Consider the following 21282-nt stretch of genomic DNA (forward strand, 5'->3'; position numbering starts at 1 on the left):
TTTCAAGGTTCCATGTCAGCAAGCATTTAATGCATCCCGCTTGAAATTCAAAATTCTAGGGTTACATATAAAAAGGGAACTCAGGGGTCCATAACGTTTTATGCGATCAACTATTCTCTTTCTTACAAATTCTCTCTGAAATTCATCTTCTTCAAAAATCATCTTCTTCACATCCACAAATGGCGACTCAAAGGCAAGATTCAATTCCATCCTCACCAACAACTGAAGAAGTTGTTTCTGTTTCGATATTGAAGATCCAGGGTTAAAATTATCAAGTCGAGTCTGAATTATCCAAGTATTCGGATGAACTCAAGATGTTGGTGGTTGCTTTACAAAATTTTGTTCTATCTAAAGCAATGTTTAATTCGTTTGCGGTTCCGATGTCCTGGTTATCTAAAGCCGGATCAACAGCATCGTACAACAAAGAGACGGGGAGTGTGGAGTTTACAATGGTGAATGAAACACGTATTCGGGTGTCCAAGAGGTTATTTTGCAAGATTTTGGGAATTTCGAACACAGGTCCGTATGTGGAAGTCACTTCTTCACAAATTGTGTTCATGTTCAATGAAATTGGTCATCAACCTCCATTGATGCGTATCAGTGATTTTAAGAAATCAGGTTTACCTACGGTATGGAATTTTTTATTTTGAATTTTTCTTCGCTGTCTTACCGGAAGAACAGTGGGTCTAGATAAAGGGAGAATAGAAGTCTATGCAATGGTGGTTGGGCTTTATTATGATTTACAAGTTGATTACTCTGAACAGTTATGGACAGAGTTCTTGACAAGTATATCGAAGACCAATGTCAGGCAGGGGATTTCATGTGCCAGATATTGGAGTCTTATTCTTCAGTATGTTTATGCCAAGGAGAGGATTGCAGTTCCTGAAGATGAAGAAAAAGTTGTTTTCCACATGTATGGCAGTCCGAAGGAGGTTGTTGATGATCCTGCCATTTTTACATCTGTTGCTCATATTCCAGATGCGATGCTCAAAAAGGTGGATCCAACAAATAACGTGTTGGTGTCATATCTTCAGTCAATTGACACAACCGTTGTTAGTGGTGTTTTATTTGACATTGAAGCGAAGAAATCAAAGAAGTCGAAGAAGACAGATGTTGGATCTTCGAAAAAGAAAGTGAAGGTTGAGAAGCAGAAGAAATCTCCTACAGTCAAACCAGCTTCAGTCGAAGAAAGTGCTCAACAGATTATTTTTCCCAATTCGACGACTGTTGCTGCCACACCAACAATCGAAGCTTCTCAGGAGAAAGATATAATTCCATCAAAGACGGGGGTTTTTCGCCAAATCAAATTTAAGCGAAAATCTTCGTCTCAGATTGTTCAAAAAACCCAAATCACACATCAGGGTGTGATGGTTCGTGAAATTCCAGCCCCTGTTTCTCCATCATCGAAAAAGCGAAGGGTTGAGGATCTTGCCAAGTTTATCAAAAAGAACCAAAGGACTAAGGGAGAAGAGAAAATTCCTGAAACACCTGAAGTCCATATTCAAGAAGCAGCAAAGATCAGTCCACCTGTTACTATTTCAAAGCCTGCTGATTCGAGACCCGTTGAACAACGTCTTGTTATCTCTTTACCCCAAGTTACATCAACTACTGATTCTCCAACTTTTCAATCTATCATGGATCAACCGTTCACTACAATTTTTTCTACTCAATCTACTGATCCACCGAACCCATCATCCCCTGTTGATGAAACCATGGCTACTGATGCTGGAACTGACAACGAAGGCTTTGGAGGAACGTTCGAAGCTCTTCACTTTTATACTTCCGAAGAAGATTTTCCAGATCACATGCTGATGACGATGAAGCAGTTCAAGATTTTGAATTCAAAATTAAATTCAATCTTGCAATCAGAAGCAGATGTGGGTAGTGTTGGGGTGATGAGTTGGAGGTTGATTCATTGATGAAATTGATGGAAGGGCGTGTAATTTCGAAGGCTTCTAGATTAATTCGAGATTCAGAAAGTAGAGTTCTTGAAAATTTGATCAACATCATGCTTCTACTGAGAATCGAATTAATTCTCAGAATGCTAATTTTGTACGAGAAGTGAAGGATTTGAAGTTGGTTACGAAGGAGCGTAATTTGCTCTTCGTATAAGAAGTTAAAAAGGTAAGGGAGGATGTGAATCTACAAATCAGAGAACTTCGTGAAGAAATGCAAAAGGAAGTTCAAATCATACAACAGGATTATGCTTCGGTTAATCAGAAAATTGATATCATCTGTGATGCTGTCACCAGATATGTCAAACTCTTCGAACAAATGAATCCAACGCTGACAACTCTTTCTGCCAAAGAAGAACAAAACATTGGAGAGTTGGTCGGTTTGTTGAAAGAATTAAAAGCCTTATCTTCGATGTCTATCTCTCCGATAATTTCCCAAGAATTTCTTTCACTTAAGTTTTCCCATTTCGAAGCCATTTTACACAAGAATCTGATTCCCCTGCTTCGCATTTCCAGCCTTTTACCAACAGTCTCAGATGCCCCACCTGCTTTCACAGGGGTGCAAGGGGGGAGAATAGATAGAACAAATAAAGGTTGGGGAACAAGTAAAAACTTGCGAAGGGATGAAGAAAGCTACAGAAGATGCGAAGATAGTTGGAAAGATATACCCTTCAAAGGTGGTGGCAAAGGCAACTGTTGTTTCTGCTAGTCCAGTTACTTCAACTGTGATAACAACAGTTCCAATTCCTAAACCAATTTCAAAGGGAGTTGTCATTGGAAAGCAAACAGGTGGATCTTCTTCAGAAAAAGTTGATCTATCAAAAATAAGGGACAAGGGCAAAGAGATACTGATTGAAAAGTCCAAAGAAGAGAAGAAAGCAGAAGTGGCAGCTGAAGTAGAAAAAATGAGACATGTACAGAGCATAATGAGACAAAGGGCTCTGGAAGGTTCAAATTTTGATAAGGGTGATCCATTAAAAGTGTATAATTACGAAACCATTGAATCCAGGGTGATGTTTGATCATATGTATTCGTCTGAAAAGATCCCAAAGAAAAGCTACGTGGTGACAAACACTGATTTTTCTCAACTTGATTTCCCAATCAATGAGATGATGTTTTTCATGCCACAGTTTAAAGCTGAGTCAAAGATAATGGAAACAGAAGAGGGAAAGAAGATGAAAATAAGGTTTCATGCTGTGTTGGCAAAGGCTCAGGAAGAAGTTTGGTTTTTGGAGAAGATAAGAAAAGTGATATCTTTCAAAAGAGATGTCATTTTCGAAGGGAAGATTGAAAATGTTAAATACATTGTTGCAAGGGCAAGTGGAAAAATTCAAGAATTTACGGTGACAAATTTTCCTTTAATGAATACTTATGATCTCATCAATGTCGCCCTGATGCTTAAAGACAAATCATTTTCATTTCTAAAAGATATTGAGCCTGATGTTTTTAGCCTTGGGTGCAAGCACATAAAAATATACATGGAAAATTACTTCGAGTGCTTGGCTCAAACAGATGTGGAACTTGAAATAGTGAAAGGAATTGACATAATTGCACCAATGGCACCAACAAAGAAGCAATATGAGTTGAACAAGTATGAAGATGGTGAAGTTTGCTTAAAACCATTGGGGATAGTTTTTGCTGGCAAGGATAAAGCTGGAAGAGCTAAACGATTTTTGTTCCAAACCTGTGAAGTGGAGAGATACAGCAATTCTCAGTATACGAACTTAATTGGTCGTATGAACCACTACAAGAAAAACTCTGAAGGAGACAAGAAAGAGATAAAGAAGGTTATCTCTTGGTATACGGAGATCCGAAGAGTGATGATGTATGCCGTTCAAGCACTGACTACTTGATGACTTCGATATTGATTCCAAAGGGGGAGATTGTTAGGGCTAAAATGTTGTAATATGTCGAAGATTCAGTTTGTTTGTTACGAAGTATCTGATTGTCTTCGTATGTATGGGTCTTCGTATATATAGTTATTTTACTAAGGTGTTATAATGTGAAGGCTTAACGTTTAGTCCTTAGTCTTTTTGTTATGCTTTTATTCTCCTATAAATAGGGGTATGTTCTAGTGATCTAGATATAACTTTACACACAGTTTTACAGTTTATTGATTGTATTCTATAAACTGAAAAGCATAATATGTGCTGATCAAAGATTATATTTACTCTCGTCTTCATCGTTTCAATTCTTTACTGAATTACTTCTAGAATTACATTCAAACTCGATTCCAAAACTCATCAGTACCTTATGGTACGCCCAACGTACGCGATCAGGTGGCAAACCCTAATTTTAGGGGTTGAGGCGTATTTAAACCCCATTATAGCCTCCCATTTGGCCTTCTCACTTATCATTCACTCCAGAGAAACCCTAGTTCGTCCCCCTTTGCTCCTTGTTTGTGTGTGTTTGATCTTTGAGCTTATTTTTCTGGGATCATCCTTTCTTTTGGCATTCAAAAGAGGTATAAAGCTTCCAACTTTCCTCTTGTAAGTTTAGATCTAGGAGTTTTTGGAAGTTTGGACCTTTTAGGTCCAAAGGAAGGACCTTTATCTTGAAACTTCGTTTTTGGAGCTTGGGATTGCAATCCTTGAAGCTCAAGTGTCCCCATAGCAGTAAAGTTTCGATCTTTGCGGCTTATATGGAACCATTTTTGAGATCTAGTTGGTTTTATGGAAGTAGAATGTTATTTGTGGAAGTTTGAGCCTTTATGAGACTTGTAAGCCATCAAGTAAGAAACTTTATGGCTTAAGTCATGGAATAAGCTTAGGATCTGGATTTGTAGCTTCTGGATTGGATTATTAAGCACTTAATGAGATGTTGGCTTAACAGAGTTGTACGTTGGGGGTACAAGGAAGTACGCACCGCGTACAAGCCAGCAGCCAGTACGCTCAGCGTACCTTTGTGTACGCCCCACGTACGCTACCAGTTGGGGCTTCGAGTATTGGGCCTCGGTGTGGGCTGGGTTTCAGGTTTAGGTTCCTTGGGCCTTTATGGCCCATCATAATTCAGTTGCTAAGGACCAAGGATTTAGTATTGGGCTTGAGTAAGGCCTAATAAAAAGGTTCTAGGCCCAATATAGCAAATGGGGCCATTAGTGGGCCTATAGTGGGGCCATAGATGGACTTAGAAGGAATTGAGGATTTGGGCCATAGATGGACTCACGAGGTGAGTTTCCTTCTAGTAGGAACGGGTCTAAGGCCACAATGTCAGCCCGTTTAATTAGGAGTAGTTTCCAGACCTTAGTCCGATGCAGTAGTTAGAATGTTTGATGCCTTCGTGGCTCAGATAGTGTTTTATGTGTTATGTATTTCAGGCTACGACCTGATACAATATGCAATTTATGTGTTCATGCTAGTTGATATGTTTATGCTATGTTATGTTATGCTAAGATAGTTTCCAGACTTCGTTCCGATGCAGTTAGTTCTGGACTTTGGTCCGATGCAGGGGACAAGGTCCCAGTCAGTTCCAGACTTCGGTCCGATGCAGTTAGTCCTGGACTATGGTCCGATGCGTAGGGAAAGGCCCTGGTTAGTTCTGGACTCCGGCCCGATGCAGTTTCTGGACTTCGGTTCGATGCAGTGGGCAAGGCCCAGTATGTGTTATATGTTATTGTATGGTATGTGGTAGTTTGGGGGAGCTCACTAAGCTTTGTGCTTACAGTTTCAGTTTTGGTTTCAGGTACTTCCGCAAGTAAAGGGAAGGGCTCGGGTTGATGGCATCGCACACGCCACAACTTCAGTTTGTCCTGGGAGTTGTTTTAGTTTTCATAGATGTGAATTGATACAGTCTTGATATAGTTTTCTCATGATACTTTGCTATGGTTTTGAGATATTGACGTATGGGATTTGTTTTATGATATTGACATGAAGTTTTCAGTAATTACTAAACAAAAATTTTTGGGCCGTATTTTTGGGATGTTACAAGTTGGTATCAGAGCCTTGGTTTGAGGGATTCGGACACACTCTCAGGTGTGTCTGAACTCAAACTAAGGACTTGGTATGAAAATTTTCAAAAGTAAAATCATTTTATAAAAGAAGTTTGAAAAGAGAAAAGAATAGCTTTTATAAAAGGAAAAGGGTGTGGTGCGTGCGATCGGCCGAGCTTAAGTAAGTACACCCAAACTACCATACAAGTTATATTATGATTATCTATTTCAATTTCAGTAGAACAACATGCTAGAATAGGACTAAGGATCTAGGAGGATGCCTTATGTGCCTGCTATATGTGTTTCAGCTTTATGAGAAATTGCATGCTAGTTTTGAGTATACAGCAAAATGATAGCCTGTTTAGGTTATGCCTGATAGTATGAGCTTAGCATTGTATGCTAGTACAATTTCTTGTTAAGAGGATAGAATTACTTGAGTAGTCTCTTGTGTCTGAATGCTGCTTGCTTTGTGCTTTGTGGGACTTTGAGTGATCGGAGTTAGCCATTAGGTGAATGCGTCACGTCACATGTGAACATGGTTGAATAATCTCAGAGCACTAGATTTGGCCCTATTGTGCAGCTCTTGTTTGAGTCTCACCATTGTAGGGACGAGTCTTTTACTCGAAGGATTATATGAGCCTCGTCGCGTGTGATGGTATTCAGGTGATGGCTAATTGGCATCACAAGGAGGCTTTCAGCAGCTGAGGACTGGATTGGGTGCAATCAGAGATTTCCCTAGGGCAAGTCGAGGATGGGAGTAGCAGAGATTATTAGAAATAATAGTGACTTGGTGTAATCAAGGCAATACTTGAGGAAAGTACGGATAGATGTGGAAGGTAGTATGGGCCCGTACTACTGAAAGCAGAGGATCCGTACTCGAATCAACGAAAGCTGAGATGAGACCAGGAAACTTGTGGTAGTAGTGATTCCTCGAGATATATCAGTGTTCCTGACGTTTATTATGTTTTGTTTCAAAATGGTGGTATTACGCCCTAGACCTGCAGTCGGCAGTTCAGGTGCCGGAGGTGGATCAGGATCAGGCCCGGAGGCCGGGCAGTTGTATGAGCAGACTAGGGAGTTTCTCTCTTCAGAGATTACTCGCACCATACTTGAGAAGAATCCTGTGATCTTCAGTCGATCAAGGAGGGTATCTTAGAGTTTATGGACGAGAGGTTGAGCACCTTCCCTGCTGAGGTAGCGGCTATGATGGGGTCGCGCACGCTTACTTTTAGGGAGTTCCGGGCATGCGGAGCTCCAGATTATCACGGGGCACGAGACCCCATAGCGAGTACCAGATGGTTGGCAGATGTGGCCAATGCTTTCCGCACTAGCAGATGTCCCGAGGGGGACAAGGTCAGATTGGCATCCTATCTTCTGAAGGACAGGGCACGAGATTGGTGGGAGGAGGTTGGTCATGCCATTGGAGATGATGTAGCTTTGGATGCTATGACCTGGACTGATTTTACTACCAGGTTCAGAGCAGAGTTTACACCGGTCATTGAGGTGCAACAGTTAGCCAGAGAGTTTTAGGATCTTACCCAAACTACAGAGACAGTGGCGGAGATTACCGCCAAGTTCAGGGAGAGGGCTCTTCTTGTTCCTTAGTACGTGGCTGATAAGGAAATGAAGAAAGCTCGTTATCATGAGATGCTGTAGAGTGATATCCACCAATTTGTGAGCCGGTCCAGCTGTAAAACGCTGGATGACATGATTGCCAGGGCTCGAGAGAGAGAGAGAGAGAGAGAGATTGACCTGGAGATGAAGGGAAAGAGGAAGTCGGAGGCGGCTCCAGGTACAGGGAGTGCGGGCAAAAAGCCCAAGAGTTCAGATCACAGAGCTAGGAGTCAGCAGAGCCACGCTCGGGGAGGCAAGTGTGGGAGATTACACGATGGGGTGTGCAAGGCAGGGAGCAATGGCTGCTACAAGTGCGGTCGGACTGGGCATATGAGCAGAGATTGTACAGTGACTACTACCGTCATTGTGGCATCAGAGCTGATTTGCTTCCATTGCAATCAGAGGGGACATAAAAGTTCCCAGTGTCCGAGTTTAGCTGCTGCAGGAAAGGTGTCAGCACCTGCTCCTGCTACTTTGAGGATTACAGATGGCCGTCAGGGCCGAGTTGAGACGCCAGTGGCAAGGAGTAGGGCTTTTTAGCTGACAACAGAGGAGGCGCGAGCAACTCCTGATGTGGTGACGGGTATGTATTTTTCTCCTTACCTCTGCATTTATTATTGATTGTTTCTTATGGTTATATGTTTTGTATAGGGTCGTTCTCCGTGAACGGCATATCAACTACAGTATTGTTCGATTCGGGGGCTACCCAATCGTTTGTTTCACTTGTGTTAGCAAGAGGCTTAGTAGAGCTCCGGGGGAGCTAGATTGTCCACTTGAGATTGAGATAGCAGTCGACAGGACTGTTAGGGTGGCAAGAGTACACAGAGGATGTTCTCTACAGTTGTTCGATGAGCAGTTTCCGGTGGACTTGTTCCCCATTCCCTTGCGAGGGAATAAAGTCATAGTTGGTGAGGTTTCTCACTCCCAGTGGGGGAGAGTTAGTGATTCAGGGCGAGAGACCACAACGTGGACCAATTTTGTGTTCAGCAGCGAGAGCGGGGTGCTATTTTCAATAGGGTTGCATCGGTTATGTTGCCTATGTTATAGATGCTCGGGAGAAGGGTAGGATGACAATTGATGATGCTCCAGTAGTGCGAGACTACCCGGATGTATTTCCAGAGGAATTGCCTGGAATACCTCCCGAGAGGCAGGTTGAGTTTAGGATTGACCTGATACCTGGTGCGGTTCCGATAGCCAAGGCACCGTATCGGTTGGCTACCCAAAGATGCAGCTGTTATCTACGCAGCTGCAAGAGCTTTTAGACAAGGGTTTTATCAGGCCGAGCACTTCGCCTTGGGGTGCACCGATTTTCTTTGTGAAGAAAAAGGACGGGTCTCACTGTATGTCTATAGATTATTGGGAGATGAATAAGGTAACAGTGAAGAATCGTTACCCACTTCCGAGGATAGATGATTTGTTTGATCAGCTGCAGGGAGCGTCTTGGTGTTCCAAGATCGATTTACGCTCCAAATATCATCAGATGCGAGTCAGAGGCGAGGATGTGTAGAAGACTACTTTCAGGACCCGATATGGTCATTATGAGTTCGTGGTGATGCCGTTTGGGCTCACCAACGCTCCAGCCACGTTCATGGATCTCATGAACCGTGTGTGCAGGCCGATGCTGGATCGGTCTGTGATAGTATTGATAGATGATATCTTGGTGTATTCCAAGACTCTGGAGCGGCACAAGGAGCACCTTAGAGAGGTGCTAGTTAGCTTGAGGAGGGAGAGACTGTACGCAAAGTTCTCCAAGTGCGAGTTCTGGTTGCGTGAGGTGCAGTTCCTTGGACATCTCATCAACCAAAAGGGTATTTTGGTAGATCCGGCCAAGATAGAGGCCGTGATGCAGTGGGAAGTCCCGAGATCTCCATCTAAGATTCGGAGCTTCCTAGGTTTAGCAGGGTACTATAGGAGATTCATCCAGGATTTCTCCAAGATAGTCGTACCACTCAGCCGACTGACTAGGAAGTTGGTGATGTTTCACTGGGGTCCTGAGCAGCAGGTATCATTCAATACCCTCAGGCAGAAATTGTGCGAGGCACTGATTCTTACCCTACCAGAGGGAGTAGATGATTTTGTAGTCTACTACGATGCATCGATCGCAGGTATGGGAGCAGTGTTGATGCATCGAGGCCGTATGATAGCTTATGCCTCGAGACAGTTGAAGCCTCACGAGGCTAACTATCCTACGCATGATTTAGAGCTAGGGGCAGTGGTGTTTGCCCTCTAGATTTTGAGACATTACCTTTATGGGGTCCGTTGTACCATTTACACAGATCACAAGAGCTTGAGGTACCTCATGGACCAGCCAAATCTGAACATGAGGCAGAGGCGATGGCTAGATGTACTGAAGGATTACAACTGTGAGATCCTTTATCACCCAGGGAAGGCCAACGTAGTGGCCGACGCCCTGAGCCACAAGGCAACAGTAGCCCCGATCAGAGACATTTGTTTCAGGATGATAGTGATTACTCCGTTGCTAGAGCAAATTAAAGATGCGCAGGCCAAGGGCCTCAAGGACGAGAGGCAGAAGTATGAGAGGATTGTGGGCCAGGTAGCTTCCTTTGACTATGATAGTCGAGGATTCTTAACCCTTCATGCGAGGGTATGGGTGCTGTACTGGGGTGGAGTGCTGCAAGTGCTAATGGACGAGGCTCATAAGTGTCTATTCTCCATCCATCCAGGGGCAACAAAGATGTATAGAGATCTTAGACCCAATTAAAGGTGGCCTTGCATGATGCGAGATGTGGCCTGGTATGTGGAAAGATGCCTGACCTGCAGGAAGGTTAAGGCAGAGCACAAGAGACCTCACGGCAAGATGCAGCCGTTAGACATTCCTGTGTGGAAATGGGAGGATATCACCATGGATTTCATCAGTACGCTTCCCAGGTGCGCACGAGGAGTGGATGCAATTTGGGTTATAGTGGATCAGTTGAAGAAGAGTGCTCATTTTATACCGATCCAGGAGAGCATATCGGCTGAGAAGCTAGCCTATATTTATGTACGAGAGGTGGTGGCACGACATGGGGTGCCTGTTTCAATGGTGTCAGACCAAGATGTCCGTTTTACTTCCAGATTTTGGAAGCGGTTTCATGACGAGATGGGTACTCGTCTCCATTTCAGCACCACTTTCCACCCTAGACGGACGGACAGAGCGAGATGAAAGACCCCAACTTTTGTATTTTTGAAAGACCCAAACTTTCGTACTTCACAATATCATTACTACAAAACATGCTATTTGCATATTCATAAAAGCAATATTTTACATTGATATAAAGGATTTACAAACTACTAGATACAAACCTTCTATTACAAAGTGTTATATATATTACATAGTTACCCAGGATATTGTAATTTATAGAAACATAAACTGTAATACAAAAGTACTATTACAAACTATTCTACATCTTTCAATAGTATGTAAACATACTAGTTACTTATCACCTGCAATTGTTAAACATTGATAGGGTAAGCGGTGACGCTTAGTGAGTTCAAAAATAGATACAATATAATGTTATGCCATATATATACTTCAATGTGGCAAAGCAAAGAGGAATAACAAGATGTATGTGAGATCATGTGACAAGCGTTCATATCAATCAAAGACTTTATTCAAAGATATACTTTTCAATTCTTGATATACATCAATAAAGCTCTGGCCTAAATGGCATAAAAGAAATGCAATTTCTGATTAACGTCTTGTTAGATTTCAGGCATATAGTCCTGTCTAACCATTTGCCAATGCCATAGAATAGAAGGCATTCTCTTACGGAGACATGCTCTACATGGCCAGAGGCTACTTACCAGTACCAATGTGAATCTAAGTCCTTTCACTGATCACATGGTCAAAGGTATTACAATTGCTATAAACATAGCGAATAACACGAGAAAATAACTTAGAATAATAACACTGAAAAGCACATAGCACATATAACACATAATATACAATTGTTCCTATACATTGAACTCACCTTAAGTTAACCGGGGTTAAAATAGTAATTTGGATAACACTTCGGCTTTAAATATGTCTTTCAATGTTGAAAACCGGGAGCTTGATTGAAAAATCGGGCTCTGCGAAGGTAGGGCTTCAAAACCGAAAAGATAAATTTTCCGAGCTTCTCGGGGGTCTCGGGACGTATTTCGGGTGCTAAAATTGATATCGGGGCTTCGGGGAAAGTCAAAATGAAGAAAATATGGAAAGAGGGGCTAAAAGTGGCAAATTTCCAAAGTTAGTCGTAATGTCTCGCAGCCCCCTTTATATAGGGCTGAGGATCAGAGTCGGCTAAGCAGCGAAGGGCTCGGTGGCAGCAGCAGCGAGGGGCAGGTGGCGAGAAGGGGAGGCTCGGATGCGAGGGTCGTATACGAGGCTGGTAGGCGAGGCGTGTCTCCCTCCTGCTGGACCTCGGCTTCAGCGAATCAGAAAGGAACATGCGTCGGTCTCGGAAGCAAGCAGCGAAGCAGCTTGATTTGGGCCACGTCTCCGGTGACGCACCTGCTTCGTGCGAGGTGACGTGGCCGGTACTATTCATGCGAAATTCTTCGATTTTCGGGCCCCGAACTTCTAAAATCCACAACTTTCGCATACGAGCTCCGTTTTTAATGTTCTTTATATGCACACGTAGCTAAAATTACGCTCTAAACCTTTCATTTAGACTTCGTCGGCTAATTTTGAATTTAGTTTTAATATTATTATTTTTAACAGACCAGGACAACAAAATTCGTTAAAAATTCATAACTTCTTCATCCGATATCCGTTTTTGTCAGACTCTTTACCGTTCTACTACATATGAAGATTACTTCGATTCTCGTTTAGGATGTATTGGTAAAATATCGCTCTATCTAAAATTTGAGTTTTTAGCTGTCTACTGCTAAGTTGAAACTTCGAAAAATCATAACTTCCTAATACGAAGTCAGATTTTGGCGTTTTTTTTATCGAATTTCTCGGTTTAACGAATACTACGAATTTCATTTAGATTTCTAAGGATAAAAAGTAGTTTATCAAAAACTCACTTTTTACGTCATTCGGCGCCGTGTCGGTTTTGTCGCGGATCTTCGGTTGGTCATAACTTCTTCGTTATAACTCGTATTTTGACGAGGTTTTCGCCTACAAGTTTCTAATGAGATTCTCTAAAACATCAAATAATAAAATGTTACTTATTTAAAATTTCATATTTTCGCTAAATTTCACTATTTGGCTTTTAATTGGAATCTCATAAGACTTCCAATATTTTATGAGTGATTCTAAAAATAGTTTTACATCATTTCTAGTAAAAACCATCTGTTAGAACTCAACAATAAATTTTACATAATATTTCAAAATTTTATTCATTACAAAACACGATTTCAAAACGTGTATGTTACAAATACCTCCTCCTTTTGAGGATTTCATCCCCAAAATTACATCAATTAAAATAAATGGGGATATTTTGCTTTTATCTCACTCTTATTTTCCCAAGTATAGTTTGGGCCATGATGGTGTTTCCACTTGACAAGAACCAATTCTACTTATTTATTGCGTAGCTTAGTTGCTCTTTCATTCACGATTTCTTCAAGATCTTCAACATATCTTAACTTATTATCGAATTTCACCTTGGATAACAGAGCTGTCTCATCGTAGATGCTCAAGCATTTGCGCAGATAACTTACATGAAACACATCATGAATACCTGCCAAATCTTCAGGCAATTCTAAGCAGTATGTTTGCTTTCCAATTCTTTGGATGATTTTGAAAGGATCAAAAAATCTAGGACTCAACTTTCCTTTCTTCCGAAATCGCATAAGGCCTTTCCATGGGGATACCTTTAGCATCACAAAATCACCCACTTGGAATTCTATAGGTCGTCTTATCTTTTCCGTATAGGACTTCTGTTGATCTTGGGTCGCTTTCATTCTTTCTCGTACGATTTGAATCTTGTCGGTGGTGTCTTGGATCATTTCAGGGCCTCGAAGGATCTTTTGTCCTATTTCATGCCAACATAACGGTGTACGACATATGCAACCATATAAGTATTTATCCTAGTTAGCACCGAACTCCAAAACACCGAACTCCAAAACACATGCACGAAGCATATCTTCAACTGTTTGGACTGTTCTCTCCGTCTGAACATTTGTCTGGGGATGATAAGCGGTGCTGAAAGCAACTCGAGATCCCGATTTGCGTTGCATACTTGCTGAAAAGTGAGAAGTGAAGCGAGTATCGTGATCGGAAATTATCTTTAGTGGCACACCATGTATTGCAACAATTTCATCCAAGTATAGTTGTGCGTATTTCTCCATTGGAGCCATTTAACGCATGGCGAGAAAACGTGCACTCTTAGTTAGGCGGTCGACGATTACCCAAATGCTATCATGCTGTCCAGCAGTCTTTGGCAATTTGGTAATAAAATCCATGGATAGTTCTTCCCACTTCCATACAGGAACACTAAGACTTTATGGGGTTCCATAAGGTTTTTGGTGTTCTGTTTTGACTTGTAAGCATACTAAGCATTCCTGTACATATCTTCCAATGTCTCTCTTTAATCCAGGCCACCAATAATCTGCTCTTACATCATAGTACATTTTACTTGTACCAGGATGTATTGATAGCTTAGACTTATGAGCTTCATCTAAAATCTTATGTCTTAATCCACTAATCTTTGTAATCCATAGCCGATTCTTAAAAACTTTTAATCCTCATGGATCATCAAGTAAAACATCGGTATAGTGTACCATTCCTTCCTTCTTTACATTTTCTGGCTTTAAGGCTTCGACTTACCACTTCTCTAGTTCATCAAGAATGGTGAACTTCACCGTAGTGTGAGTAATAGTATAACACATACTATTACGATAAACTTTCCTGCTAAGTGCATCTGCAACCACATTAGCCTTTCCAGGATGGTAAAGGATTTCGCAATCATAGTCTTTGATCAGCTCCATGGCTCGTTGTTGTCTCATATTCAGAGTTTGCTGACTGAATGTATACTTGAGACTCTTGTGGTCGGTAAATAATTGGTATTTCGTACCAAAAAGGTAATGTCGCCAAAGTTTTATGGCAAATACTACTACAGCGAGTTCAAGATCATGGGTGGGAAAATTCTTTTCATAATCTTTTAGTTGTGTTGAGGCATAGGCTATCACTTTACCACGTTGCATCAACACACAACCGAGTCCCAATCTTGAAGCATCGCTATATACGGAGAAATCATCATCACCTTCTGGGCGTGATAAGATGGGAGCATGAGTCAAAAGATCTTTTAGAGTTGAGAAAGCTTTTCTTGAGCTTCACCCTATTCGAACTTCACTTCCTTCTGTGTAAGACTTGTGAGAGGTATGGCTATACGAGAAAAGTCTTTAATGAATCTACGGTAATATCCAGCGAGACCTAAGAAACTTCGAATTTCGGAAGCATTACGGGTCACTTCCCAATTTTGAATGGCTTCGATTTTGATGGTTCTACAGATACACTGTTATTAGAAATAATATGGCCGAGAAATTGAGCTTGACGAAGCCAAAATTCACATTTCGAGAATTTAGCATAAAGTTTCTCCTTTCGAAGAAGTTCTAAGATTTCACGAATATGAACGGCATGATCGGCTTCAGACTTGGAATAGATTAGAGTATCATCAATGAATACGATGACAGACTTATCGAGCATTGGGTGGCGCACTCGATTCATCATATTCATGAATACGGCAGGAGCATTTGTCAAACCGAATGGCATGACAAGGAATTCGAAATTCCCATAACGAGTACGAAAAGCAGTCTTCGGTACATCTTGCTCTTGTACTTTCAACTGATGATAGCCAGATCTCAAATCAATTTTTGAGAAATAGCTAACACCCTGAAGTTGATCGAATAAATCGTCGATGTGAGGTAGTGGGTACTTCTTCTTGATAGTCACCTTATTCAACTCACGATAATCAATGCACATTCGCATCGATCCATCCTTCTTCTTGACAAACAATACTGGAGCACCCCAGAGAGAGGTACTCGGTCGAATAAATCCTTTGTCAAGTAATTCCTGTAGTTGGATCATCATTTCTTTCCTTTCGGCTGGCACAAGACAATAAGGAGTCTTTGCAATCGGAGCAGCACCGGGAACAAGGTCAATTCGGAATTCTACTTGTCTGCTCGGAGGAAGTTCAGGCAGATCATCGGGGAAAACATCGGGATATTCGTTAACAATGGGAATATCATTTACAGTTTTATTCCCCTTTCTTGAGATGTCAACTGTATAGGCCAGATAGATAGGACAACCTTTCGATATGAATTTACGAGCTTTGAGGAAAGATATTATTTTTAAAATCCTTTGTTAACCGTAGATATGAATAGGATCTTCCCCTTCAATAGGAATGCGTATCATCTTTTCGTAACACAAGAGTTCTGCATGGTTCTTTGACAACCAATCCATGCCGAGAATAATATCGAAATTGGGCAAGGAGATAGGGATTAGGTTAGCAAGAAAATTATAGCCTTCAATTTCTATGACACAATCCCTATAGATTTTATCAGCAAGTAATGATATACTTCCTACAGTATCTACGTGAAATGGTTGTGCGAGCGCATAGCAAATAGTTTGAAAAGCACGCGCAAATTCATAAGATACGAAAGAATCCGAGGCACCAGAATCAAATAAGATGTGAGCAGGTCTAGAGTTGACAAGAAATGTACCCGTCACGACATTCGGGTCCTCATGTGCTTCCTCTGCGGTAATCTAGAATGCACGACCCTTAGCTTTTTGCACCTCTTCGTTTTTAGCTGGAGTAGGCTTCGATTGTTGGACAGGGAGTTGACTTCTCGCTGGTTGTTGAACAGAAGCTTGACTTCCCGTCACTTGGCTGGTAAGAGTAGGGTAAAAACGCTTCTTGTGGCCATTAATAACACATGCATAACAAGTCACATCCTTCCTTGGGCAAGCTGGCTTGATATGACCAGTTTCTCCACACCCATAACAGACAATGGATTCCTTGTCTATTTTGCATGGACCCGGATGATTCCTTCCACAAACACGACATGACAGTGATTGAATAGAAAAAGATTGTGACCTACCACGGCCACGAAAAGCACTCTGAGATTGTGCTTGCTTGCTTGGATCAGTTCGAATAGATTGAGCTGGTGTAATAGTGGAAGCAAGAGTAGTTCTTTCAGTACGTGGATGCTTTGGAATAGTAAGAGTGGCACCACGTATTTCTAAGTCATGCTCACGCCTTCGAGCATACTCAACGGCTTTATCGAATGACAGAACATCCCGATTGACAACGAAATCATGGATTTCATGTCGTAGTCCCTCCATGAATAACTGAATTTTCTCATCTTCAGTTGGAATATACTTCGTAGCAAACCTTGCTCTTTGATTAAATTGAGTTTCATACTCATTTACAGTCATTCCTTCTTGTTTAAGCTCGAGGAATTCCTTCTCCAATCTTCTCCTCAAATCTAGAGGACAATACTTCTCTAGCACACGAGTCTTGACCAACTCCCAGGATAAGTTCTCTTGGTCATATCCATCGAGAGCTTCATATGTTGCTTCCCACCAGACTAAAGATTCTCCAATGAGCATTGCAGAAGCAGAGATAGCCTTTTCTTCATCATCCACATGAGAAACACGAAATACTTTCTCGATGTTCTGAATCCAAGTTAGAACAATTATAGGATTAAGGACACCAGAAAACTCTGTAGCACCACTACTCTTAAAATCTTTGAACGAGGGACGCTTCACCTTTCTGCTTGAAGATTCTCCAGTGACTTTCTCTTTTCCTTTATCATCATTCTTTTTGTGTTCTTCGAGAGTTTGTCGAATAACACCGGTAAGTTTACCTAAAAGTCGCTCCTCACGAGGAGATACTAGAGTATTCACTTCCTCGGGTTGAGGATCTCCATCAACATCAGGGGTATGGCTACTTACTTGCTCAGCCATCGATCTGAAATACAGAATAAGATAGTATTTTAGAGTATTAGGGTTTACTATTACCTAATACTTTTACTTATATATTTCCTATGGTTTGTATCCCTATACTTACAATGATTAAGTTCATATATTGAACTTCCTATAGTTTAAGTCTAAATACCAATCCGTGGAATTTAGTTCGCTTAAAGTACTGCTTTGATACCATGGTTGAAAGATCCCAACTTTCGTATTTTTGAAAGACCCAAACTTTCGTACTTCACAATATCATTACTCCAAAACATGCTATTTGCATATTCATAAAAGCAATATTTTACATTGATATAAAGGATTTACAAACTATTGGATACAAACCTTCTATTACAAAGTGTTATATCTATTACATAACTACCCAAGATATGGTAATTTATACAAACATAAAATGTAGTACAAAAGTACTATTACAAACTATTCTACATCTTTCAATAGTACGTAAACATACTAGTTACTTATCACCTGCAATTCTTAAACATTGATAGGGTAAGCGGTGACGCTTAGTGAGTTCAAAAACAGATACAATATAATGTTATGCCATATATATACTTCAATGTGGCAAAGCAAAGAGGAATAACAAGATGTTTGTGAGATCATGTGACAAGCGTTCATATCAATCAAAAACTTTATTTAAAGATATACTTTTCAATTCTTGATATACATCAATAAAGCTTTGGCCCAAATGGAATAGAATACATGCAATTTCTAATTAACATCTTGTTAGATTTCAGGCTTATAGTCCTATCTAACCATTTGCCAATGCCATAGAATAGAAGTCGTTCTCTCTTACGGAGACATGCTCTACATGGCCATAGGCTACGTACCAGTACCAATGTGAATCTAAGTCCTTTCACTGATCACATGGTCAAAGGTATTACAACTGCTATAAACATAGCGAATAACAAGAAAAAATAACTCAGAATAATAACATTGAAAAGCACATAGCACATATAACACATAACATACAATTGTTCCTATACATTGAACTCACCTTAAGTTAACCGGGGATTAAAATAGTAATTTGGACAACACTTCGGCTTTAAATATACCTTTCTGTGTTGAAAACCGGGAGCTTGATTGAAAAACCGGGCTCTGCGAAGGTAGGGCTTCGGGGGTCACGCAATGTGTTTCGGGTGCTAAAATTGATATCGGGGCTTCTGGGAATGTCAAAATGAACAAAATATAGAAAGAAGGGCTAAAAGTGGCAAATATAGGGCCGAGGTTCGGAGTCGGCTAAGCAGCCAAGGGCTCGGTGGCAGCAGCAGCGAGGGGCAGGTGGCGAGAAGGGGAGGCTCGGATGCGAGGGTCGGATACGAGGCTGGTAGGCGAAGCGTGTCTCGGTCCTGCTGGACCTCGGATTCGACTAATCAGAAAGGAACACTCGTAGGTCTCGGAAGCAAGCAGCGAAGCAACTCGGTTTGGGCCACGTCTCCGGTGACGCACCTGCTTCGTGCGAGGTGACGTGGTCGGTACTATTCATGCGAAATTATTCGATTTTCAGGCCCCGAACTTCTAAAATCCATAACTTTTGCATACAAGCTCCATTTTTGATGTTCTTTATATGCATGCGTAGCTAAGATTATGCTCTACAACTTTCGTTAAGACTTCGTCAGCTAATTTTTGACTTTATTTTTAATATTATTATTTTTAACAGACCGAGACAGGAAAATCCGTTAAAAATTCATAACTTCTTCATCCAACATCCGTTTTCATCATACTTTTTACCGTTGTACTACATATGACGATACCTTCGATTCTCTTTTAGGATGTATTTGTAAAATATCGCTCGATGTAAAATTTGAGTTTTTAGCTGTCTACTACTAAGTTGAAACTTCGAAAAATCATAACTTCCTCATACGAAGTCAGATTTTGTCGTTCTTTTTATCGAATTTCTCGGTTTAATGAATACTAAGACTTTCATTTAGATTTATAAGGCTAAAAAGTAGTTTATCAAAAACTCACTCTTTACATCATTCAGCGCCGTGCTGGTTTTGTCGCAGATCTTCAGTTGGTCATAACTTCTTCGTTAGAACTCGGATTTTGACGAGGTTTTCACCTATAAGTTTCTAATGAGATTCTCTACAACATCAAATAATAAAATTTCGCTTATTTAAAATTTCATATTTTCGCTAAATTTCACTATTTAGCTTTTAATTGGAATCTCATAAGACTTCCAATATTTTCTGTGTGATTTTAAACATAGTTTTACTTTATTTCTAGTAAAAACCATCTATTAGAACTCAACACTCAATTTTACATAATATTTCACAATTTTATTCATTAAAAAACACGGTTTCAAAACGTGTATGTTACACGAGAGGACAATTCAGACGCTGGAGGACATGCTTCGGGTATGTGTCCTAGATTTCGGTGGCAGTTGGGATACGTATCTTCTGTTAGCCGAATTTTCGTATCACAACAGTTACCATGCGAGTATTTACCAACCTCCCTTCGAGATGCTATATGGTACGACGTGTAGGACCTCAATTTGTTGGGGTGAGGTCGGTCAGCGTGTCATTGGGAGCACCGAAGTGGTGCTCAAGATGATAGAGTTGATCCAGCAGGTACGCAGTAGGCTACTGGCTGCGTAGAGTCGGCAGAAGAGTTACGCCGACAGTAGGCGATCAGACTTGGAGTTTCAGGAAGGCGACATGGTCCTCTTAAAAGTATTACCCTGGAAGGGTTTTCATCAGGTTTCGGAAGAGGGGAAAGCTGGGCCCCAGGTTCATTGATCCTTTTAGGGTTTTGGCCCGGGTGGGTCGGGTTGCTTATCAGTTGGATCTTCTGGAAGAGCTTAGCCAGATCCACAACACTTTCCATGTTTCCCAGTTGAGGAAGTGTTTGGTGGATGAGTCAGCGGTTGTTCCCTTAGAGTACATTCAGGTTGATAGCAACCTGAATTATATTGAGAGGTCATTCGCGATTTTGGACCAGAAGACAAAGACCTTGAGGAACAAGGTAATTCAGCTAGTAAAGGTGCAGTGGCAGCACCGGAAGGGTTTAGAGTGGATGCGGGAACCAGAGGAGGAGATACAGGAGCATTACCCGGAGTTATTTCCAGATTCAGTAGCAGCAAACTTCGAGGACGAAGTCTGATTCAAGTGGGGGAGATTTGTAACAATCGTTTCCGAGGTATAAAAGTTATTTAATGTAATGCCCGTGTTTCCAGGCTAGGCATTATCATTGATGTAATAGTCTAGGTTAATCCTTGTAACTCTTTTTGAAGTATTAATCATGAAATATTTGAATATTATGTGAATTATGTGTTTATTTTCTTAATTATTATAATTTAATGAATTAAGAATAAAATAAGAGTCAAAATTAAAGTATGAGATAAGCCCAATATCTTTGCATAAATATGTAGTGGTCGAAACAACGATTCCGAAGATATAAAGAATGCCGAAATCCGAGTTATAACGAAGAAGTTATGACCTGTCGAAGTTTCGCGACAGAACCGACAACGCTGAAGATGTAAAAAGTGAAATTTACGTTAGTAAGATATTTATCCTTAGTGATCTAAGCGAATTTTGTAAAGTTCCTTAAACCGAGAGCGTGCATAAAAAGAACGGCCAAATCTGACTTCGTATGAGGAAGTTACGATTTTTCGAAGTTTTGACTTAGCGGTATGCAGCCCGAATACTCGAAATAGAGATCGAGTGATATTTAGCCAAAAATTTATAAATGAGAATTGAAGATCTCAATTATAGTAGTCCAACGATAAAAAGACAGACTAAAACGGAGTTCAGATGAAGGAGTTATGAATTTCGAACACAGTTTTCCTGTACCGGCCTACTAAAAATAATATATAAGTAATATATTTATAATATATTGAAAATCAAATCAAAATTAGCCAATCAAGTCTAAACGAT

Source organism: Lactuca saligna, chromosome 3, assembly GCF_052625555.1.
Source record: "Lactuca saligna cultivar CGN05327 chromosome 3, ASM5262555v1, whole genome shotgun sequence".
Classification (NCBI taxonomy): Eukaryota; Viridiplantae; Streptophyta; class Magnoliopsida; order Asterales; family Asteraceae; genus Lactuca; species Lactuca saligna.